The sequence below is a fragment of the Cydia pomonella genome, chromosome 12 (assembly GCF_033807575.1).
Source record: "Cydia pomonella isolate Wapato2018A chromosome 12, ilCydPomo1, whole genome shotgun sequence".
NCBI lineage: Eukaryota > Metazoa > Arthropoda > Insecta > Lepidoptera > Tortricidae > Cydia > Cydia pomonella.
Genome location: NC_084714.1, coordinates 7,598,974 through 7,621,871, shown reverse-complemented (window position 1 = coordinate 7,621,871; position 22,898 = coordinate 7,598,974). Strand labels below are relative to the sequence as shown.

General features: G+C 34.3%; 1 protein-coding gene and 1 long non-coding RNA gene across 2 annotated transcripts in view; one reads left to right on the top strand and one right to left on the bottom strand.

The window, feature by feature from the left end:
• Positions 1-22,898, bottom strand: part of LOC133523394 (uncharacterized) — a 326,759-nt gene that overhangs the window by 298,002 nt on the left and 5,859 nt on the right. Inside the window, exon 2 of the long non-coding RNA XR_009800221.1 lies at positions 21,106-22,485. This is a non-coding gene — a long non-coding RNA (uncharacterized LOC133523394). The remainder of the gene's footprint in view (positions 1-21,105; positions 22,486-22,898) is intronic.
• Positions 3,932-22,898, top strand: part of LOC133523393 (allatotropins-like) — a 96,028-nt gene continuing 77,061 nt past the window's right edge. Inside the window, exon 1 of the mRNA XM_061858936.1 lies at positions 3,932-4,896. The gene's annotated coding sequence lies outside the window, so the exon portion shown is untranslated. The remainder of the gene's footprint in view (positions 4,897-22,898) is intronic.

Here is a 22,898-nt window from a genome sequence, read left to right as displayed (position 1 = left end):
AATACGTAGTCTTGCTTCATTCATTTTGTTTTTTAATGCTACTGGTGAAATCACATCAAAGTACAAGCGAATATAATATAATAAACCAGCCGTGGCAGCATGGTTCCATTTTTATCACTTGTCTGTAAAATTAAGAGATAATCTGTACCCCTAGTGTAACTTTGATCGACATCATAACGTGACGAACGCGTTTGCGTTAAGTGTCATTTTGTATGAGATTTTTGACTTTCCAAAACGTCCCGCTTGGCGCGCTGTTCAAAAACCCATACAAAATGAGACTAAACGCAAACGCGTACGTCACGTTTCAAAATCGAATTTAGTTACACTAGGGGTACTGAATAGTAAATGGCGGTAAATGAAAACGTTTTTCACGCATGTTCGCAACTGTAGTTTTTTTAAATTCAGAGAAAAACTAGAGTTGGCCCTAAATGCCATATCGTTCGATATCGAGTAACATTAGCCTCCTCTTCATACTACAATAAAATTGGCACGTAGGCAAAATAAAAAATAATTTCAAAGCTGCATTATTACGCCGTTATACGGTAAATGTATTTGTTTACATTCGCTAATACTAAATCCAAACATATGTGAGTGGTGTTTCGCGAGGTGAAATGTTAGGTTAGCAGTGTCCGAACGAGTCCTTAGGGACCGATTTTCACCTGGTTTACCCAGTTGATGCCTCGCTATTCCATGTCTCTCATGAGTTGACGCACTCATGACTTCGCTCTCGAAATAATTTTGGTGTAAAAATGAAACAATTTTAGTAAAAAAAAAGTGTGAATATTTGAGAATGAGCTTGCATGAGCGTAGCTTACATAGTTAAATAAAAATCAATGCCTACAGGAAAACAATGAGAATTGTATGATAGGGTATCGCTTTAAGTAATTTACTCATAAAGTGGATATGCACTTTTGCAGCTGGGTGTACAATTATTTATAGTGTTTAGCAAAACTTAATGGTTTCGGAGTAATCATCGAAAATTGGGTCGATATATTACCGTGAAAACCCGTTTTTAATTAAAACGCGTTTTTCCTAGTTAAAACTAGCTTTCCGTATCGCCTGAGTAAAAAAACGGGTGTTCACTAGTCAAAAATAGTTTTTGTAAGGCGCCTCGGCGAAAATTAGTTTCTACTAGTTATTCGAAATAAATTTTAGTTAAAAGTAGGGGTTTTACTACCTAAATTAATTTAAACAATCATTTATTTCAGGCATTTACAAATTATACAGGGTGATTCAGGAGACGTGAGCAGGATTAAGCCTGCGTATTCAGTAAGTTATCAGTAACTGTTTCGTACCAGTATTTTTAAGATACTACTCGAGATTTATGGTCAGGTGACCATTGTTGTCCTAGCTTTGTTTTATCCATAACAAGTTGATAAATCGTATCTCACTCAGTGCTGTCAATTAAGCGGTTAAAGAAGTTTTTATCTTTGTTAATTAAAAGTCATTTCACAGCAGCAAAAAGATTTAAAAAAAATCATTTTTTTTTGTGTACGAGATTTATGGTCAGGTGACCATTGTTGTCTTTGTTTTATCCATAACAAGTTGATAAATCGTATCTCACTCAATGCTGTCAATTAAGCGGTTAAAGAAGTTTCATCTTAGTTAATTAAGTGTTGTAGGGTGTCCATGATTGTAGATAATCACATTTGTCCTTAAAAAAAGTTAGATAACAGAAAAAAGCGTGATTGTTTTACTTAAATATGACTGTGAACGATTCATTAACATTTACTGATTGTGTAGGCTTAGTCAATGAATCACCCTGTATATGTGTTAGTAACATACAAAGTAAAAAATAAAAAATAATGTTAAAACTAGTTTTCACGGTATTCAGCCAAAGTCAAAAGATAGGTGCAACGACGAGCGAAGCGAGGAGGAGCGTATTGGATGTACGGCAAACAGCGCGCCAGGGCCGACTTTTTTTCTGTTACCTATGTGTATCGTTTAGTCACAACTAATTTTCACCAAAGCACTTAGTGAAAACTAGTTTTGTCTAAAAAATCCCATAGTTTTTACAGAAGGCACCTTGTCAAAACTAGTTTTAACTAGGAAAAATACGTTTCATTTCAACTAAAAACGGGTTTTTACGGTAGGCAACATATACATTGATAAAATGATAGCTTTCAGTATGTTTTGTTCATAATCATTTATTCATAAAACATAGGTACAATAATTTGGTCTTATAATATAAACATGTCGTGGAGCACTACTGTGTGTAGTAACGTTTTCAGTTAACTCTGTTAATACATTACGAGTATTATGTAGATTATGCTCTCTTGCAAATGTTGTTTACATTATATATTGAACCTACATTCATACTTTTTGAAATAATCAATTTGCAAAAGTTAGGTCAGCCCGTTTCGGTACACAAACAAAATGGATGATTTCACCGAAATCATTAATTTTCGCTAACCATGCATGGTTCATTTGATCCATACTGAGAACCCGTGTATTTACAATTCTATTAAGGTTTAATCAAAAGACAATTAAAATACGGACGTATTGTAGCTGTAGGTAGCTTTAATACCTAGTGGGTGCGTAGGGAAAAGTTTCATGTACCTAGTTCAGATTTTTTTTTTATTACTTTTGAAGCCTTATTGGTCTTAATGATACTAGATCAATTTGTGTATGATTGTCCCATAATAATTATTTATTTGTTTATTTCTGAGAGCCTGGGTGTCTACTTCAAATACTAAGAGAGAAGTGTACCTACCACGTACTCGTTCATAAATACAGAAAAAGAAAATGTTTTTTGCACTTCTAAATATTTTTCATTCTCCATATTTTTATATGTATAATATAAATATAGGTTTAATTTTTTTCCAAAATAAGCACTACAAACAATAAATATTCAAAAAAGCGAAACCCATAAACCGAGAATATATTAACGAATAGATCAGGCGTTACTTTGCGGAAATCCATATTAATTAAAACACATGTCGAGGTCTGCTAAATAGCCGTTCACGCTTGCGATACAGTCCTCATTTGTCTTTCTTTTTTTGTCGTCCAAGCCATCTTTTCAAATTTGGAAATAGGTAATAATCACACGGAGCTAAGTCCGGTGAATATGGAGCATGAGGAATCAGCTCGAAGCCTAATTCGTGAATTTTTGCCATTGCAATTGTTGAGGTGTGCACTGGGGCATTATCTTGATGAGGACTTTCGTGGGGGATAATTTTGGTAGTTTTTCCAACAATTCGGCTTTAAAACGGTCCAACAAGTCTGTGTAATAACGGCCAGAATCTTCCCCTTTTCTAGGTAGTCAATCATGATAATTCCTTCGCCATCCCAGAAAACTGTTGCCATCACATTGGTTGCCCGAATCGAGCTGCTTCTGTCAATTATACGACATACAAACGATATCTAAATTAGAACTTATCTAAACCAGAACTTATCGTTATCGTATCTTATTCTTCGAATCGGGCCGTTAGCTAATGTTTGACGTATCATAAAGTTCGAATCGGGCCGACGGTTCACAGTGCATCTCGTGAGCACCAATAATTAGACAAATTTACGATAGTGCAACCTAAACTTTGCAAATTTACATTTAACACAGCAGGAGCAAGTTTGTAGTAACGAACTGTTCCCACCGGCTTGCCTAGAGCTAACACGGGAGCTGGATGGCTACAAATGTAATTGATAATAGATGGTGACTTTTATGAATCCTGTATTTTGACCAAGCGAGGGCGAAGCGATGCCAATCGTTAACGCTCCGTAGCGTAGCATAGTCATCGTCATCTCTCTATCACTCTTCGATATTAGTGCGACAGTGATTGGCACGTTGGCTATGCGGGCTGCTTGGGCAATAATGTTTTTGTATGTCTTCGTTCGTTTCGTTCGGCTGTTCTCCTCTACAGATCGCATTTCGTAACCGATTCTAGTCATAGAAGTAGCAAGATCCATCCATTAAATCCATGGAATCCAGTCATTAGTAAATGTCAACAGAAACAAATATCGATAGCTGAAAAATCGAATATTGTTAGTGCAAGTGCACAAGTTAGCAAGTGCGGGTAGTTCCAAAAACTCGCGCGGCCAGATGTTGATGTCAACCATAATTATGACAACTTTAGCCAGTTTTCTCCGAGATCACGGGGACAACGCCGTCCTCGAAACGTCAGAGGTAAATTTAAAAACTTTTCATACGCGATTAAGTCCCGTTTTGTTAAATAATAATGATTAAAAATTGTAAAAATTTAAATCAGTGATTCTAGTGTTATTTTGTGAGCAGGGTCGATAGTTATTTGTAGTTTTTGTCGATATTTTTTTTGCATTTACTTAAATGGCGGAGGCATAGATTTATTCAGTTTAAAGCAGTTCAAATACCGACTAACAAGGTCTACAGTCTACAGCTCACCTACTGGCTTGTTTTTATTTATTATTCATAATAGGTCTTTACTTATATTTTAAATTTGCGTTGAATTTTGTGTATATGCGTAATTTTTCATCGTCAATTCTTACGTATGAGTATGGCATAGATGTTAGTCAAAGTTCGTTTTTTTTTTTAATGCTAAAGCCTAGTATAGGTACAGGTAATTTGTCGATACCCTTATAGACGTACTAATTATACGCGGCAAATTTTGTTGTAATTCACACACAAAAAGTCCTAATTACAATCAAATTTTCCGCGTCATTAGTACGAGTGTGAATTACAGTATTGATGTTCCCTTTTGAATTGAATTTAATCTAAAAAAATATTGTTTATCTTTAAAAGTGTGACATTTTTGGACCACAACCTGCATCACACCTACGCCCGCCTACGCTGGGCGGACTCCGCTTGGACCAACCCCAACCAGCGCGTATATAAGCATCAACCCTCCACTGCTGAGGCCACTCTAGTCCCACCTGCGCGTCACTCGCGCCGTGTCCAGACGTGCTTAGTGATTACGACAAACTAAGGTAAGTTCATTTTAGTTTTGCAGTTTAGTGAACTTTTACGTGTCGGGTATCGCAAAAATGATTTGATGAATATTAAAACGGATGAAAAAATGACGCACATTTTTTGGAAAGAAATTGGGACATTTGATTATGTTTTGAAGACTTTTATATGATAAGGTACTTTTAACTTCTAAAGTCTGCTTGTTACGTTTATAAATTATGTTGACAAATTCAGCACCGCATAGGTATAAAACATATAGACAGGACAATTACAAGAATACTTTTTTTTATTTTGTGAATATAAAGTTATTCGAAATAATGTGTTCCTGGGTTAAACGAGGTTTAGACTAGCAAGAACATTGCGGTACAATGCGATATCTGACAAAACTTTTGAATGCAGTTTACTTTAGTAGTCAGCAATGTAACGTAAATTGCATGCAAGTTCCCAAAAACTACCTAAACGTACCTAAAAATATATTTAATTTAAGTAACATAAGTATAACCACAAATATTCAAACAGTGTTTGTTATTAATCTATATATAGCGAATTAATTTGTCCTTTCATCCCGATGTTTTGATGCGGATTTCATCGGTCATGGTTGTGGTCAAGTCAAAGCAAAATATAGAAATATAAATAGTTTATTCGAGGCAAAAATATACAGATAAAAAGAGGAACAAAGAGAAACTTATATATAACATTACAACGTATAACATCACATTACATGACACATATTAGCCACGAAATGGTCCCGACTCAGCATGGTGTTAGCCTGGATGGGCCAACGCTGGTCTTCCGCCGGGGCCATAAACAAGTGAAGCACGGAAAGTACACAATATAAAAAGGGAATAATATGAAAATAAAGTGTTTTCTATACAGCCTAGAAAAGGCTATATTTAAAAATATTGGGAGTAACATAATTACAAATAAGAAACTCATCAAACTAATGAATATTTCGGAACAAGCGATATACCCGATTATAAATATTATTTGGTGTTTATTAATCGTGAAAGTTTTAATGTTAGTGTAGAGTTCGAATGTTTTATTTATACCAGTGACCGTCAGGGGTGCTCGCTGACCTGTGTGACATGTTCCACATATCGCACGCCTATCACTTGCTAATCAAATCAACAAATGCAGTGAAAATAACATATTAAACCTTAACGTTATTGTGTTTTACTCACAAACTGTGCCTACATTGCGCTATGTCTGTCATCCATAGGCTTGACATACGAAAAAATGGAATACCCTGACAAAAGTCCGGAAATCACTTTAAAAATCCAAAACCTTTCTTTGGTAGTAGCCCCTTAATTCGGCACAATACGCTGTAGCTAGTAGTATTCTTCTTCTTCTGCACAGCTCCAAACTTTTAGCTAGCTTCTAGTGATTAGTTAAGGTTTCTAAAAACTCTGACATTCGTCAATACTGAGAAAGGATCAAAAATTCTGATATGTCAGGCGAAATTCTGACGAAAGTAAAACGGTGTTTAATATTAATTTGATTTAATTGAAATTACTTAATTGAGGTACAAATCCCATATAGTGTTAGTACAAAAATTATTATTTAGCTACGTATATCTATGTTAGTGTACAATATAAAACACAATAAATACCTAAAACTACTTACTACTTACTCTGTTGGCTTAGCGACCCAAAATGAGACTTGGTTTGCGACACAGGATAGCGCCACTTTTCTCGGTTCTGTGTGACTTCTCGCCAATCCCTAAAACTAATTAATACTATTTATTTCGATGATCCGCTAGGTTCGTGTAATTGGTTCCAACACCTCATCAGTGGGCAGTCCACACTGATGACAAATGCGATTAGGAGACTGTTGGTGCTGCCCTGCAGCCTATGCAATAGGGATGCCGCTCTTTATGAATGAAACCCTAAGAATCTAAATACAGTTCGTAATGAATACCGCTGCCATAGTAAAAAAAAAACATTGCTCGAATATATACTTGCAAAACAGGGTCAATACAAGCTTTCATTTAAAACTACATTAGCTTAGGTCGTTTTGCGGTAGGTATTTACGATTCAATTTTCTATCGAAAATTTTAAATATTTGATCGTTTAATCATACCTAGTAGGTAGAGTTGGATTACATAGCGTTCACTTAATAATAAAATATTCCAATCTAGAATTAAAAAATAACACAATACCACCAATTGCTCTCAACATACCTCATTTATACCCGATAATCAAATTACCTCAAAATGATCTAATAGTTTATTTTTCGAATTTTTTTCAATGATGACCTTCTGTCAAATGGAGCTTTTCAGAAATGTCATCTCAAGACGATCGTTAATAAATAGCCGTCATCTCAAGTACCTTTTGACCGTAAAAACAATTAGGTTGTACGAAAATTGTTTGCAGACCGATAATCCTCAAAAAGTGCACGTTAAATAGCTTTTAAAATTCCCGTAAAACAATATAAAGTATATTCTTAAAAGGGCCTCCGGCACCTTATTATTATGCCATTATGATGTCATCAACAATATACCAAACCTTTGTAAGCCGAAACCGACCTGTGTTAGTAAATTTTAAAATTTTAGTACTGAGAACATTGGACTTTATTAAATCTGGCTCAACACTCATTAAAACGTGATTAGGATTCTGAATATTAATGAGAGGGCTGACTCCAAAGTCTGTACACACACCTACCTAAATTGGTTTATTTTTTGTCCAATTGAAAACCCATTTTTATTCTAATTTGTAGTCTAAAAAGTTAAATAATGTATGATCCCTCTGGTATCTGGTGTAAAATAAATTTCAGAGTAATATTATAAATTTTGCAATATATACTTGTATGGCTAAAAGTAGTTTATACTCGTAAACGTATTAAAATATTGAAACGAGTACTTTACGACACCAGTGCAATTAAATGAGAAATTTCAGTACAAAGCGTTTGTTAAATATTAGTTTACATACAATACATTATATTAAACCCTCAGACTCCATACTGACCATATTGGGCTATATATATATATATATATATATATATATATATATATATATATAGTTCTCCACATCGATTTCGATGACGGCGACCTCAGCAATCAAGGGTTTCTCCTCTTATGAGCTCTTATGTGGCTGGCCATTGGGCTATAATGACGCAAGCACACATTATTTTCAATTTCGTAACCGAACAAACATATAAAACAACAAAAGCTAGGCAAAAACATATCTGTGAATCTCACATGAAAGCCAAGACTGTCTTTGCCCAAGGCCATCAGGCCCCTTGTCAGGAAATTAAAGGAATAAAACAAACATGGACATAATTTTACCTTAATTACTATGGCATTATAAAGGTTTTAGCGTGCTGAAATGAATATGTCATCATTATTATTGAATTAATTTCGGTTAAGCGGGGCATTTTTGCCAAGTCACCTGTCAGACTTCTTTTAAGCGGAGCGGATTGTTCAGCGGAGATCTAGTGGCTGTTTCAATTATGAGAAGGATAGAAAGCCGTCTTGATGGTCACATATTATATTTAATAATTTTATTGTTAATTTACATAATGGATACTACTGAGATAGTACTGTTAATAAATAGCTTAAAGGATGACTCACGTTAGACTGGCCCGGGCAGGGCCGGAGCGTCGGACACTTCGTTTTCTATGACGGGAGATCGGTGATCTCGTGATGATTTCTATATAAAATTTCTATAAAAATCTGACGCCCCAGCGCGGCTCCGGGCCGGTCTACCGTGATAAATTCTTAAATCTATAGGCCTTTGAGGCATTGTACCAAGGATGCTGGTGGCATTTCCTCGTATCACAATGTCGACACCAGGGATCGGAAACCGGTATTTTTTGTATGGGAACGAAAACGGCATTTTTTCGTTCTTTGTTAATTATTTCATTCCTAATCGGGCAATCTAATAATACGAAGTCGTTATCTAAAAACACAACTGATTCCTACATTTTGAGTATAAAATAAACCGAAATATATGGTTATTTCGATGTTTTTGCAAAAAACCGGTTCCGATCCCTGGTCGACACGTTGTTGCGAGGAAGCCGCCAGCTCTTCGGTCACCAGTAACGTCAACCAGACATTTCGCTATTTCTGCAAAAAACTTGCAAACTTGCTTGTACCCGCTGGGACCCTATGGACCTATTTTCAACGCCAAATGGTACAAAATGGTACTTTCTACCGAGGCTCTTATACGTGCACAAAAGTGTATGGTGCACAGTTTAGACGGTTAACATATGTAACAACGGATGGATCCGACTGTAGAGAACATATGTCAAGAGCGATGAATGAATGAATTCATTTATGTTGAAGTTGCCAACAATTATAGACTATCCAGCGATTGACCCTAGTGTAACATAATTGAAAGTAATGACAGGGACTTAGATAAAACACACTTGGCATTGCCTGTAGTGTTTACTCTTGGTTTGATTAAACCTGGACCTGGAAACCGATTCAGACTTTTATATCTCGCTATGAAACGGTTATAGATACGATCTGTTAGCTGTCAGCCGTGCATTCTAAATGTTTCCCATCTTCGTCTCTCATCAAATATATCGTGATTAATGATTATTAACAAATAATAAAATAAATAGCACGAGTTGATCTCAAGAAACAAAACCATAATTTAAAAAAAATATCCCATCAAAAACATAAATGTGAAATGGGAGCCAAGTTTAATATGAAGAACGAGTATATACGTGCCAAATTTCATATGTGCAGGTTAAATAGGTTTCAAATTTTGAAGCGGTTAAAAGTAGCTCGAGATGGTTCGTGTTTTCTTTGAACTCAGCTGAACATGCTACCGCATGTCTAGATCTTGGGACGCAACAGAATACACGGTCCGCGAGACCTACTTACACTTTGCCTGGTTCGGTGTTTGGAGATACTGTGTTTGTTGTTGTGTAATACTAATATCCTAGGGCTTGTTTTTGTTACGTTAAGTCAGGCTAGACCCGAACAGTTCCGAACTGTTGAAACTTATAGTCTTGCGATATATTTACAGACGTATTCTGATTCTAATAACAGGTTATATTATAAATAAGATCTGGATTAGCTGTGGATCATAACCTGTTATTAAAATCAGAACAAGCCTATTATTAGTTCGAGGAAATTTAAACAACTAACTTAACTATAATATTACAGGTTTCGAAGAAATAGGACATATAGGGATTTTATTGCCTGGATTACATTGAGACATTTTGTGTTAAACTTTAAATTAAATACATAACACGATTTATAAAAAAGATACAAAAAATGAAAAAAAAAAACCCAAGAATCTTGGATATTTTTTAAGAAACTATACAGGTACTTCTGTAATATACAGGCACTTCGTATTTTATGAGTTTAAAAATATAATATTTTCAGAAATAACATTTTTCTAGAAGATCGAATTTTAATTGATTTCTATTATTAGTTACCTAGTGCTTAATTTTTAGATACAAGTACCTACGTTATGTTCACTATATGCGTGTTTCCGCTATAATTCCTTTAGCTAAATTATCAGTTCTAATCCAAGAAACAAAAACATGTAAACACTCAGAAAATTTAAAACTGAATATTAACTTTATACTCTATAAATTCGAACTGTTAACACAGTTTAAAGCAAATATCTACGTCAAATTTCAATTTCCAAATTTGCCAAAAATATTAGAGGCATACCTACGGCATAAATCATATATAAATTAAAGAATTACTCTTCAGACTTCACCCGCAAGCATGCAATTTTACTTATAGCACAGTTATTTATTCATGACATAATCGAAGAGTCATTAAAAATATCTTGTTGGGAACGTCAAAGACATCTGACATGACGGTAAATTGAATTAGGAATAAAATAAGTGAATTTTAAATATAAGTTATTTCATTTTCCAAATTCTGAGTATAAATGTTGTTCAACCTGTCCTCGACATGATTTGGGACTATTATCTGCGATTGGAGATTTGCTAACGTAAATTAAGCATGTGAATGAACTTAAGTTGATAATGAACGATCGGTTCTTTATAAAAAAGTAGCCCCCATTTGGCTCCCTGGATATTGACTTACTTCGATATTTTTAACCGACTTCAAAAAAGGAGGAGGTTCTCAATTTGACTGTTTTTTTTATATATGTTTCGTGAACCGATTTTCAAAATTTATATTTTAATCGAACGGGTATAACCCCGAGATGGTCTCGTTGGCACGAAGCTGGGGTCTGATGATGGGATCTTGGAGAAATCGAGGGAACTCTTCAAATGTTATAGGTACATGTATGGCGCTTTTGGTAATATTTGAAGTCGGTTTTATAATTTGTTTGTTTGTTTGTTTGTTTGCGTGCTTAGAATCTCTCGCAATGCTCACGGACACCATGTATATTTAATATATAAACAACATGATAAATATTATATAACAGACGGAAGGTAGAGGTAATATATTTCATGAAGTTAAGTAAAGTCTAATTTTTAATTAACTAACGTAGGTATCTATCATGAAGCTTACGGACACATAGAGTTTAAGTAGAGCACTTTTTATCAATTAAAGTTACCTAGTTAGTACTTAGTAAATTTTATTTTACGAAATTCTGAAACACTTTACTTGTTTGAGGTAAGACTTAACTGAGATTTTAACTGATTCTAAAAACGTTTTAAAAATAAAAATACGTTTACGAAATACCGGTTAGACAATAATATAAACTAACATCTGTCAATGTATTCAATTAATTAAAAATACGATTGTAGGCCTCATTCATTCGGGTTTTCCCTTAGGACCGAATGTAACCAATGTCATTCGTTTAAATGCCTCCCCTGTTGTGTTTCTTGGAGAAGTTAATTAAAGAATAGCTATTAACTCTAAAAACTAAACATGCCTAGTTTTTTTACAATTCTTGGAATAGTACAGTCAGCGTCAAATACTTTGTAGCAGTCAAAGTGGCCTAATAGTTCGGTACACCATACTAAATATATGGTGTACCGAACTGTTGGCTACTTTGGTTGCTACAAAGTATTTGATGCTGACTGTACAATAGTATACGAATTAGAAATCTTACATGTAAACAATTTATTTAATGAGATTTTAATCATATGCTTAAAAACTCGTAATGCTGGTGAATATAAACATAATTTTTTTAGCATCACATATCTCCTTATATATTTTTATTTTGTTTAGAGCCTTTGCATTAACAATGATTTTTATTTGTTTAATCTTTATTGCACAAAAGAATAAAATCTTACAGTAAAGAGGTGGATTTAATGCTATGAGGCATTCTCTACCAGTCAACCTTAAGGTTAAGCAGAGATTGTGTGCGGTGCTTTCATCCATTGTGTGAATATATTAAGAGGGAAGAATAGCTTTTCGAATCTAACGAAATAACGGTAATTTTTTTATGAAATTCTATTTCGAGAGTAAACGTTTTACACTAAATCTTAATAATCACTTTGAATTTTATGTCGATCGCCTCAGCATAATATATTCTAGGTTTATAGGTTACGTTTTTTTTGAAAAAAGAAATGTATTGAAAATTTTGAAAAAAAAAGGAAAACCTATAAACCTAGTTTTTCATAAGAACAATAATAACATACTAAAAAGTCATGGAGAATGGAAAATATTTACAAGTGGAAAAACGTTTTCTCTTTCTCTCTCTTTCTTAAGAAGCTATCTTAGGGAACCCCTACGATAAAAAAAAAAAACAGGATAATTTCCTCCTACGTCACGGGCCTTAAGAAAATCTAAATATAAATATCTCGTTGGCTTAAATGGTTATAACAGTTGAAAGAGCCCGAACTTTGTCTGTATTCGGAAAAAAGCTGCTAACACTTCAAAGAGCCCTTTAAAACGATTAATTTTCAAGCAGTTTAGCCAAATTGAAAAACATGGAAAAAGTTTCATTGAAAACGTTGAAAATGTTGAATTACCTTTTAATGAAAAGGGTGTCATTTATATCACGGCATACTTGACCAAATAAAATAGATTGAAAGGTACCGGAAATAGTTGAGACGGAAATCCGGAGGCAGAGGGTGGCCGTAATTTTGGATATTCTAAATACCGGTTTTATTGGAAACGAAGAAGTATTGGCATAACACTGTCGAAAATAAGTCTCCAAAAATTGGCGTAAATTGGCAATAATGTATTAATCTCAATGAATTGGGGATTTGGCCAATTTGTGGAAAGTATGCCAAATATACAGGTTGTCTGGAAGAGATTGCTTTTTAGCGATAAGACCGCCTGTTGTCTGCCTCTAAATTAAATCAATTGTTTATTTTTCTTGTATATTTTTACTGAGGTGTGCCAATAGTGTATTTATCTATCTATACAATAAGAAAGAGATAAAGCCCTTATAAACTAAAATATAACATAAAATATACATTTTTCAATACCATGGACAACATGGTAATATATATCTCCTAATAAATCAAACATTAATACAAGCTCTTTAGGATTAAACCACAGGATATACTTTAATAACTTTAATGGTATTATTCTTTAACTATCAAAATTAAACGCATTTCGATTTCAGTTTTTGATTGAGGTTAACGATTGTGACAATAATTAATAGCTGGATCTGAGGGCCACCTCATACTAGTGTCTCCCGAGCGTCGGCGTCCACTCAACTCAACAAGCAGAAACGACGTCTGCGAATGATACTATTAGCTTAAAATGATTTTAAGTAGTGTACTATTAGCCGTTTAAGAAGTGTAACGCTCCTACGGTAGATGTCGCTAGGGTCCTCTAGACCCATATGGTGGAAAAATTCGCTGGCTATGGATGAGGTCTGGGTGGCTCAGTTGGCAGAGCGCTGGAGTATCGATCCAGAGGCCGTGAGTTCAATTCTCACACAAGGGAGTAATTTTTCCACCTATCTTAAATACTCTTACCGTTTACAAGCAAATCTGCGGTTTTAATTGATTTAATATATTTATTTGATAATCATTTTTACCTCGGATCCCAGAGACATTTATAAAGGACAAATTAATAATGGAACTCTTATTAAATAACACACAGATACAAATTTAAAAACGAAATAAAAGCTTCTATTATCCAAGACGATTCGCGAAGTCTTCGATCAACTAGCAATGAAAGTGAATAAAAATATTTACAAAGAGTTCTTGTTAAGTGGCTTTATCGCTATCTTATTGAAATAACATAGCGATATGACATGACAATTTTCGTAAAGATAAACCGCTCGCGTTAGCTATATTTCGAAAATCACTCATCATCATCACTTGTGTTATACCGCTTAGGCAACAGTCCTATAGCGTAATCATATTAACCCTGACAAGTTTAGACACTAAACTAAATTACGAACTAAATATAAACGAGTATATGGAAATAGGGCCTAGAATAGTAAAGTAATGTTTTTCGCGACAGATTAAGCGCTTTACTTAAATGTATATGTGAAGTGATGAATGCTCTATCCGCGATAACCGCTATAATAGTACGGCCTGTGAAACTTATTTGGCAACGGATAGACCTAATAAAAGCACTAAAACTTTATGTCGATTGTTGGGTCTTCTTAACTCTAGGATTTCATTTACGCAACATAAATATTACTCGTCGGAATAGTTATCTAAATTACGATTATATTTTGTTTACTTCTCCCCGCTAGGCAAACAATATGAAAGAAAAGGAAATCTATAATTTTATAAGATAGCCTTACTAAAAAATAGTTCTGGAACTGTAATAATCTTATTGAAGAGTAATATTTGTGATTTCAAGAAAAAAATCTGGAATGTGGAGACGTTTTAAACGATCGAACCTAAGTAGTTCTCGAATCACTTTATGACTAGCTACTATTCATATTTAGCATGTTATTATTTTTGAACAAATCTATGATGTATAAAACAAATCGATTTCTTTACACCATTTATAACTCGTGAACAGCTGGACTGATTGAAATGATTTTGGATATGTTGGACTCGTCTCTGTCTCGACTATAATGGTGAATAGCTATTATAATATCTGATAAATCACGAAAATTATTTTTAAAACAATTACGATTGAGATGGACATTTTCGAAAAAGTATTAAAGTTATCATGGATATCGTGTTCTAGGTTCTCGAGGGTGTATTTTTTGAAAATAATGATAGTCATTGACTAGCGGTACGAAGCCGTGACCGCTAGTGATCAATATTTCTAACGTGATATTTTATATCAGCTATTGATATTGCAATATTTTATAGTTGTGCCTAAACCAAAATGGGGAATTTACGCCTCAATAGTTTGATTGCTGTCTTGATAGGTGGCCAAACTAACTTAACCATTAAACAGTCATTGATGACCGTGTGCACGACCTTTTTTTAAATATACGCAAGGTACAACTTTTTTTTCAGTAAATTATATTGATAAATTTGGAATATGCTCATATATATTTGTGTAACGTAGTTTAATTTGTGGTAGTACAGTCAGCATCAAAATTAGGGTATCAGACTATGTGTCAAAAGCATCTACTATTCTGGAATTATTGAATAAAAGTATATACAGAACAATTAGACTTACAGATACTTTTAGTGGAGTCCACACTGGATGATAAAATCGACCGATTTGATCAGAAATAAAATTGGCGTCAATCTCCAATTTAATCACCAATTTTATATTTATGGTGATACTTGAACCCTCTCAATTAAAAAAAAAACATACAAAAATACAGCGTCACAAATTGCTTTACTTGCATCCGCACCTCCATTTTATCGGTAATACTCAATGGTCAAAATCGGCGAGCCAAATTGGCGTTTGCGTCTGCACTAATTTGATCGGACAATTTAATCAAATTGGCGAAAAATTGTCCTTTCTGGACTGGCCTATACCGGGTGTGGCCTGTAACATGAGCAAAAATTAAACCGTAGACAGTACTCCTCAAACTGACCAACATTTGTTCAGCGACTTTTAAAAATAACTTGTATTTAGATTTTTAGCATACTTGAAAGTTTATTCTGAGACGCAATGTATAGCGAATTTTGTTAATTTTAAAGCGTGACAAGCAACGTCAATTACAGAGATGATAGCGTACATTGACAATAATATTTAATTTGTATGAAAAATAGAAAGTCCAAAATCTTCATATTTTTTTAAAGTTGCTGAACAAATGTTGGTCAGTTTGAGAATACACACCCGGTATACATATTTCTATTTGGAAAAGTATTCGAGGTTTGTATATACTTTTGGCGCGTTGTTTCATCTGCTATATTGACGCTGACTGTACATGGTCAATATTTACTGTCCACAGATATATTAGGTTTTAGCAGCTCACGCGAATATATTTGATTGAGCAAGCCCTAACATATATTTTTTACGCAGTAATAATAAACACAACTGTGCTAGAAATGAAAATAGATAGCATTAAATCCACACCCAGAATATTTTATTGTTTTCGCCTCTATCTAGTGTTTGATAATGAGTTAATCAACTTTTTCAGAACAAATATGATTATTTTTATCAAATATTTAGCTAAGTTTTTTTCATACTTTAATCTCTAGCTGCAAGCTAGCCGCCCACATGTCAAAACTTGCCTAGGCAAATACAATTTTGAAATGTCAAAATAAAGATTAAAAATAGAATGGAATGGCCGAATGGGAGACCTTTTTTTGGCCTCTGGGCGGTTATAAGATATATAAGTAAAATATAAACTGAAATACAGTATGTTTATTAACTAAAACCATTTACTCAAACCGGTAAATGCATGCATTAGGTCATGCTGAGTAACCTTTACTATGGGAACAGCCCCGAAATCGCGAAAAAAAAATTGACTCTCCCATAGAAAATTTCAACGTCAGGCCAGCCAAAAAGTACGAAATAGTCTAACGGCCCGATTTGAAGAATGATTAAGACATATTTAAGACTTTGGAAAGATCTTTAACAGATCGATAACTAAACGAAATGTAAAAATTGACGTTTATTTCCATTCCGCTGTGATCCCAATAAAATCTATCTACGATATTTCTAACGTCAAAGTGACATTGGTTGCCCGAATCGAGCTGCTTCTGTCAATTATACGACATACAAACGATATCTAAATGAGAACTTATCGTTATCGTCTTTCATTCTTCGAATCGGGCCGAAATTGTATTTCGTGATTTCGGGGTTGGTCCCATAGTAAATGTTACTCATGTAGTGTACACATTAAGTTAGGTGCAGTCAGTATTGCCTTGCCCGCACTGAGCGATGTACGTCTGTGCTAAACAATAAATCTGTAACCATATTTACACTGTATTTATTGGCTATCAAGATCCTATTACAAGCTCACCACACTCAGTATGACCTAAACATTTACGGGTTTGAGTAAATGGTTTTATTTAATAAACATACCGTATAAATGATGCAATATATAAAAGAAAAACACCAATGCTGCCCTCTGGAGGGCTTCTTCGTTAACTATTGACATTATATATGTATGTACTTTTACCTTAATAACAAATTGCGTAATAGGTAGTGTAATTACTGTAATAAGTAAACGAATGAATATCTTGTTAATAAACTTTTCCTTGTACAATATACCGGGAACTTACTTACTAAAAGTTATTTGGTAGGTAACTTATTGAGGCTACATATGTGTGACTTCCGGAAGGTTCCGACTAAGATAGATTATTTTTGTTTTTAACTCCCGACGCATAAAGGGGGGTGTTATAACGGGCGGCTTTTACGCGATAATGCGTAAGAAAATAGCCTCGTTCTTAGAACGCGTGAAAAGAAGCCAAAATAGCATCTTGAAAATTATTGCAGGCAGGTTTGATTGTCCCATTTTATGTCATTGGATTATACAAATTAAAACGGTAATGAGATATATTAAATGAAATGCAAAATATTAATTTATTTCTTTGCATTGACATTTTTGTATAATTTATTATTATTTCAATCTTTTTAATAACTTAATATAAAAAAATTTTTTCGTCTTTTTTATATTTTTATTGCAATTTGATTACCAATTTGACATTTAATATGATATTGTTTTGTTTTTATTTTATTTTATTTCAATTTTGAAATGTTAATATGTAATTTAAGCTACTTTACCTAAATAATTACTAACAAACCATATGAGCCTATTTTGACCTGAAATAAATAGATTGAATTGAATTAAATAAATTTGACGTCAATGCTTGTCTGTAGCATCGTAGTTCTCAACCGGATGGACCGATTTCGATGCGTTTTTTTTACGTGAAAGTAAGTTTCCTTGCGTTGGTACTAAGCTATGTTGGATAAAATCGATTTTTTTTTCTAAAATAATGGAAGATATTTTTGACGTATACTGTTTTTTTTTTATTTAATTGTGACGTGACATGTAAGATTTGAAAAGGTAAACATATTTAACAATTATTTAGCAAAAAAAGCACGTACATAAGACCGTGTAACAGAAAAGATCGGGAAAGATAGAGGAAACATTAGTCGTCAATAGTTACAGCTTATGCCTTTTCATATAACCTACATTTACAGTTGTGTTTGACTTCTACAACTATGTTTTATTTATTTAAGAGAAAAAAAAAGCGGAAGATACCTACGTACTTTGAACAGATTTGGTAATTTATTTAGGTTGGTCATGAATACAAAATTAATTGGTATTGCAAGGGACTTTTATTTCACAATAAGCTAGGCACGGAGCCGGACTCTTCGTATTAATAGTAGATGTAGAAGCGACCTCATTAGTACCATAGCGATTTTATTTTTTTCTTGTATCCTCTTCATTGTGGCGAGACCCAAATCGAGCATGTGTCGTTGCGTAATTCTAAACTTTAATATTTTAAGCTTTAATAACACTATTTAAGTAGCTTTCCTTTAGAACGAATAGCCTAGTTAGGAATAAATATAAACCGACGGGGAAAAAAGAGGTCTTAAGTACTCGTAGAGTTATAGAAAGGGAATGATGTTGGGACTGTTACGACATGATAAATTCATCAACAATGTACTACAAGGGAAAGTCGAAGGAAGAGAGGAAAATCAAGGAGAGGAAGGTGAAAGGGAACGCCGTGGCGTATCAGGCTGTAAAGAAAAAAGCTAAGGAAAAAATATTATAAGATCATTAAGAAATTAATGCCTCAGCCTACGAAGCTGATGATCCTGGGTTCGAATTCCAGGTATTTAATTGCGTAATGAGCACGAATCTATTGTTTTGGAGCTATGGATGTTGTCTGTCTTAAAAAAAAAGATAGTTTTATGATAGGTCGTCTGGTCAGTAAATTAGCAAAACACGCTGTTCGGTTATTATGAGTAAAAATTAGATGAGAGTCAAATTGTTCACTTACCTTTTTACGAGTATTTTAGATTTCAGGCAGGGCCTGTTATGAGCGTTCAGAATCCAAACGTTCCCAGCCAGCGAATCCCACGTCATCCAAAGTTGCTTTGCTTTTATGTACGAAATGTGAAGGAAATCATCGTGAAGAAACCAGCAAATCTCAATTAGGCAAAATTTCCGTTCTGGATGGAAACATCAGAAGGCAGTCGCTTTTGTAAAATAGTACTTGGCCGATTCTTGGGATTATGTATCTATAGAAAAGTCACGGCTGTTTTAGGATGCAATCGGAAAAGCGGTAATATGAGAAGGTTTTCTGAATACTTGAAAGTATGCAGTGGGTACAAAAAACGGGGTATTTAAAAAGTGGTAGCGCTTTTTTTGGATCACAAACACGGCTGCCAAAAATTGAATTAGTAATCTTGAGGCTAATAGAGGAACTTCAGCGATCTGAGTTTTTGACTTTCGCTCGATAGAAAAAAATCACGAACACCTTAGGTCAAAAAGCTAAAAATTGCTTCTAAAAATCGAAAATATAACGCTTGAGGGAACTCAGCGATTACTTGTATTATTATTAAAACGTATATAAAAACGTGGTATTCACGGTATTTTTCTAGGTAGGTTTAGTTTTAATAGTTTTATTTTATAAGCAGTCATAATTTAATTTTATTCAAAATGTATCCTTTTTTCATCATAAATAAATACGATATATATAATATACAAATACTTAAATACATACAAAACACCCATGGCTCAGGGACAAATACCTGTGCTCATCACACAAATACATGCTCTTACCGGGATTCGAACCCGGGGCCATCGGCTTCATAGGCAGGGTCACTACCCACTAGGCCAGACCAGTCGTCATGTAAGATAATTTTAATTTTACTGTCGAAAAAAAAACAAGATTAATTTATTTATCCAGTTCTATTCAGATAAAACTACGGGAAACTACGGAACCGTAAAAATAATACAAAAGTAATGAAGCTTCATCATGTGTCTAAGTTTTTTTCGTACTTAAAACGTGTGATGGTGACAAAATGACTGAAAAAGCAAATCCGAAACTCGATAAAATTTTTCATTATTCAGTTTTCCGGCTTTTCGGCTCTCGAAATCGCAGTTAATGAAATTGTAGGCGGAGCGTGTTTATTTTATTTTGGCGGCAGTGTGTGAAAAGGATGCAAATCATTTGAAGCTGGCAATACGTTTGGTTGTATTTTAGAAAAACAAGAAGTAAAGCAAAAAAAAAAGAGTACTCAAATGCTAGAAGCGAATTAGGTATCGTATAATGTGTTTACTTTGCTACCTACTTGGTAATTGTGCCTCAAAAAATTGTATACATTAAAACTATATTACAATCTCATTTAAGTGTTATAATATCACTACTATAGTAATGGTCTACTTTAAATCAGTAAAATATATTTTTCTTTTATACTACGTCGGTGGCAAACAAGCATACGGCCGGCCTGATGGTAAGCAGTATCCGTTGCCTATGTACGTCTGCAACTACAGCGGAGTTACATGCGCGTTGCCGACCCTAACCCCCTCCCACCCCTCGTTGAGCTCTGGCAACCTTACTCACCGGCAGGAACACAACACTATGAGTAGGGTCTAGTGTTATTTGGCTACGGTTTTCTATCACAATTTAAAAATAAATTCGTTTTTGGCAAAAAAAACACTACTTTTCTTTCCCCAGGCAAGTAATACTCATCGAGACAATTCAAACAAGACCTAACAAAATTAGTTTGCGTTGTTTTATCACGCAGTTCCCATGGCTACCTCCTGTCTCCATCATCAGATCAGCTCAATGTCATGGTCCATTAACCACTATTCCTTTATGTGAAAACAGGGGGTGGGTTATTCTCTCTGGTCTAGTTCCAAGATCTGCCACCTTTTGAGTCTTGTGATGTTACCGTTGTCATATGAGTGACGGATTGATAAATGAGTCACGGATTTAACGTTCTCATTGCTACAGTAATGCGAAAACGATAGCAATGAAATTAAAAGTGGTATTGCCCATTTCGCTACTCGCAGCACCAGAAATAACAGCAGTCGCGATAAGAATGTAACCTTGGGCCTTATTCGAGATGCACAACTGTCAAATTTCGCGTCCACATCAAATCAACACTTGATTCTATCGCATGTTGATTGTATCAAGTGTTGATTCTATCAACTGTGGATATTATCATTTGGAACAATCAAAACTCATTCATAGAAAAAATAATCAAACAAAAATCAACTTTGTTTATTACTACTATATAGTTTGAAATGGCTCTGAACTCGAAGTGGTTCGGTTTGATTTGATTGTCACCTGACTGTGGATTGCTAATGTCAAATTTTGACAAGTGTTGATTTTATTGCTAGACTTTTTTGTCCATGGGCTTGGGCACCATCTTGGATTTTTTGACGTACGACAGGGAATACCCTTCCTTTCCTACAATATATGGCATAGAGTAAAGCGTCTTTTTTTTTTAAACATAAGTTTACAGGAATCAGCGACATCTTGTATTCGATAGGATAAGTAATGCGCTATGAACAATGCGGCGGCGAGTAGTGAAACTGTACCTGACAACGTCAATCAATTAAAAAGTGACCACACAGTTGATGGTCGATAAAGGCGATTATTAATTGAATTTTAACGACAATAAAGAACTATTGACATACGATCTTTTTGTTGAACCCACACCTACACGTCGAATAATGCTCGCTCCACATATTCTCCTATAAACGCTCAAAATTGTAAAAAAAATTGATGCAATTTACTCCGCACCCAGTCTCAAGTTGCTTCTAAACCACGTTCACGAACCAAGTTGTAACCTAACACATCTGTAAATATAAGGCATATGATTTAGAGATAAAGTCCGTTTTTTTTTTTAAATTACGAGATGGTTCATGAATAACCTTTATTACTATAAAAATAATACTACATTTGTCTTTTTTTTTTCTGTATTGCGCTATTACATAATGCATAAAATTGATATAAAGATAGGTACCATAGTAGCTCGCTCACTTGGTCTATCAACAACTATTTTAATGCTCTTTGTACTCGTATACGCGACCCCATTGTATGTACAGTCGCCATCAGATATATCGGAACGCATGTATGAGATCTCAAATTATTAAGATAAGACCTACTGTACTGTCTATATTACTTACCAAGACCTAAGTACCTATTATTTATATGTACCTACACAAAGAGAATTCCTATGTTAAAAGGAGATTAAATACATATTTTGTTATTCAACTACAAATAAAATAAAATTTATCTTTTTCAGTTAACACATTTTTTTACCGCTTTCTTTAATAAAATAAAACATTAAAGTATTATGTGACTATATTTCATTGTCTTCGGTGTAGATTATTTACTGACATTCCAATTTCCTGTATCAGTTTGGTACCAGGAAATATAAAAACTACACCTCTTCAAAAACTTTGCTGGTAGTTCGACATCTGTAAGTTTAATTATAAAACATGATAAACACACTTAAGTCAAAAACGTATACATAATATATTTGCCCTATATTCTGGTCGCTCGGTAGGGTGCTCAGAAGGCTGGGTGCATTTCCGCGCTGGTTAACAATGCTGATCCTCTGGTCACCAGAAGCCTATATAAGGCGCTCTCATAGAGCCACACTAGTGCCCTAGAGTTTCAAATTCAACCCCAATATGTAGTTAAGGGTTTAAATTCTGGATCAAGAACATGGAATACTGTTGTTCGCTAGTAAGGCCATAGGTATTAGAAAAAAATAATAGTAGGAGACGGCCGTGGTCATGGTAGGTGGTACAGGTGGGCCAGGCAAGCTCTGAAATTATGCACCTATTTTACTATAACTTTGTTCACCTGTGTATATTTACTGTTTCCA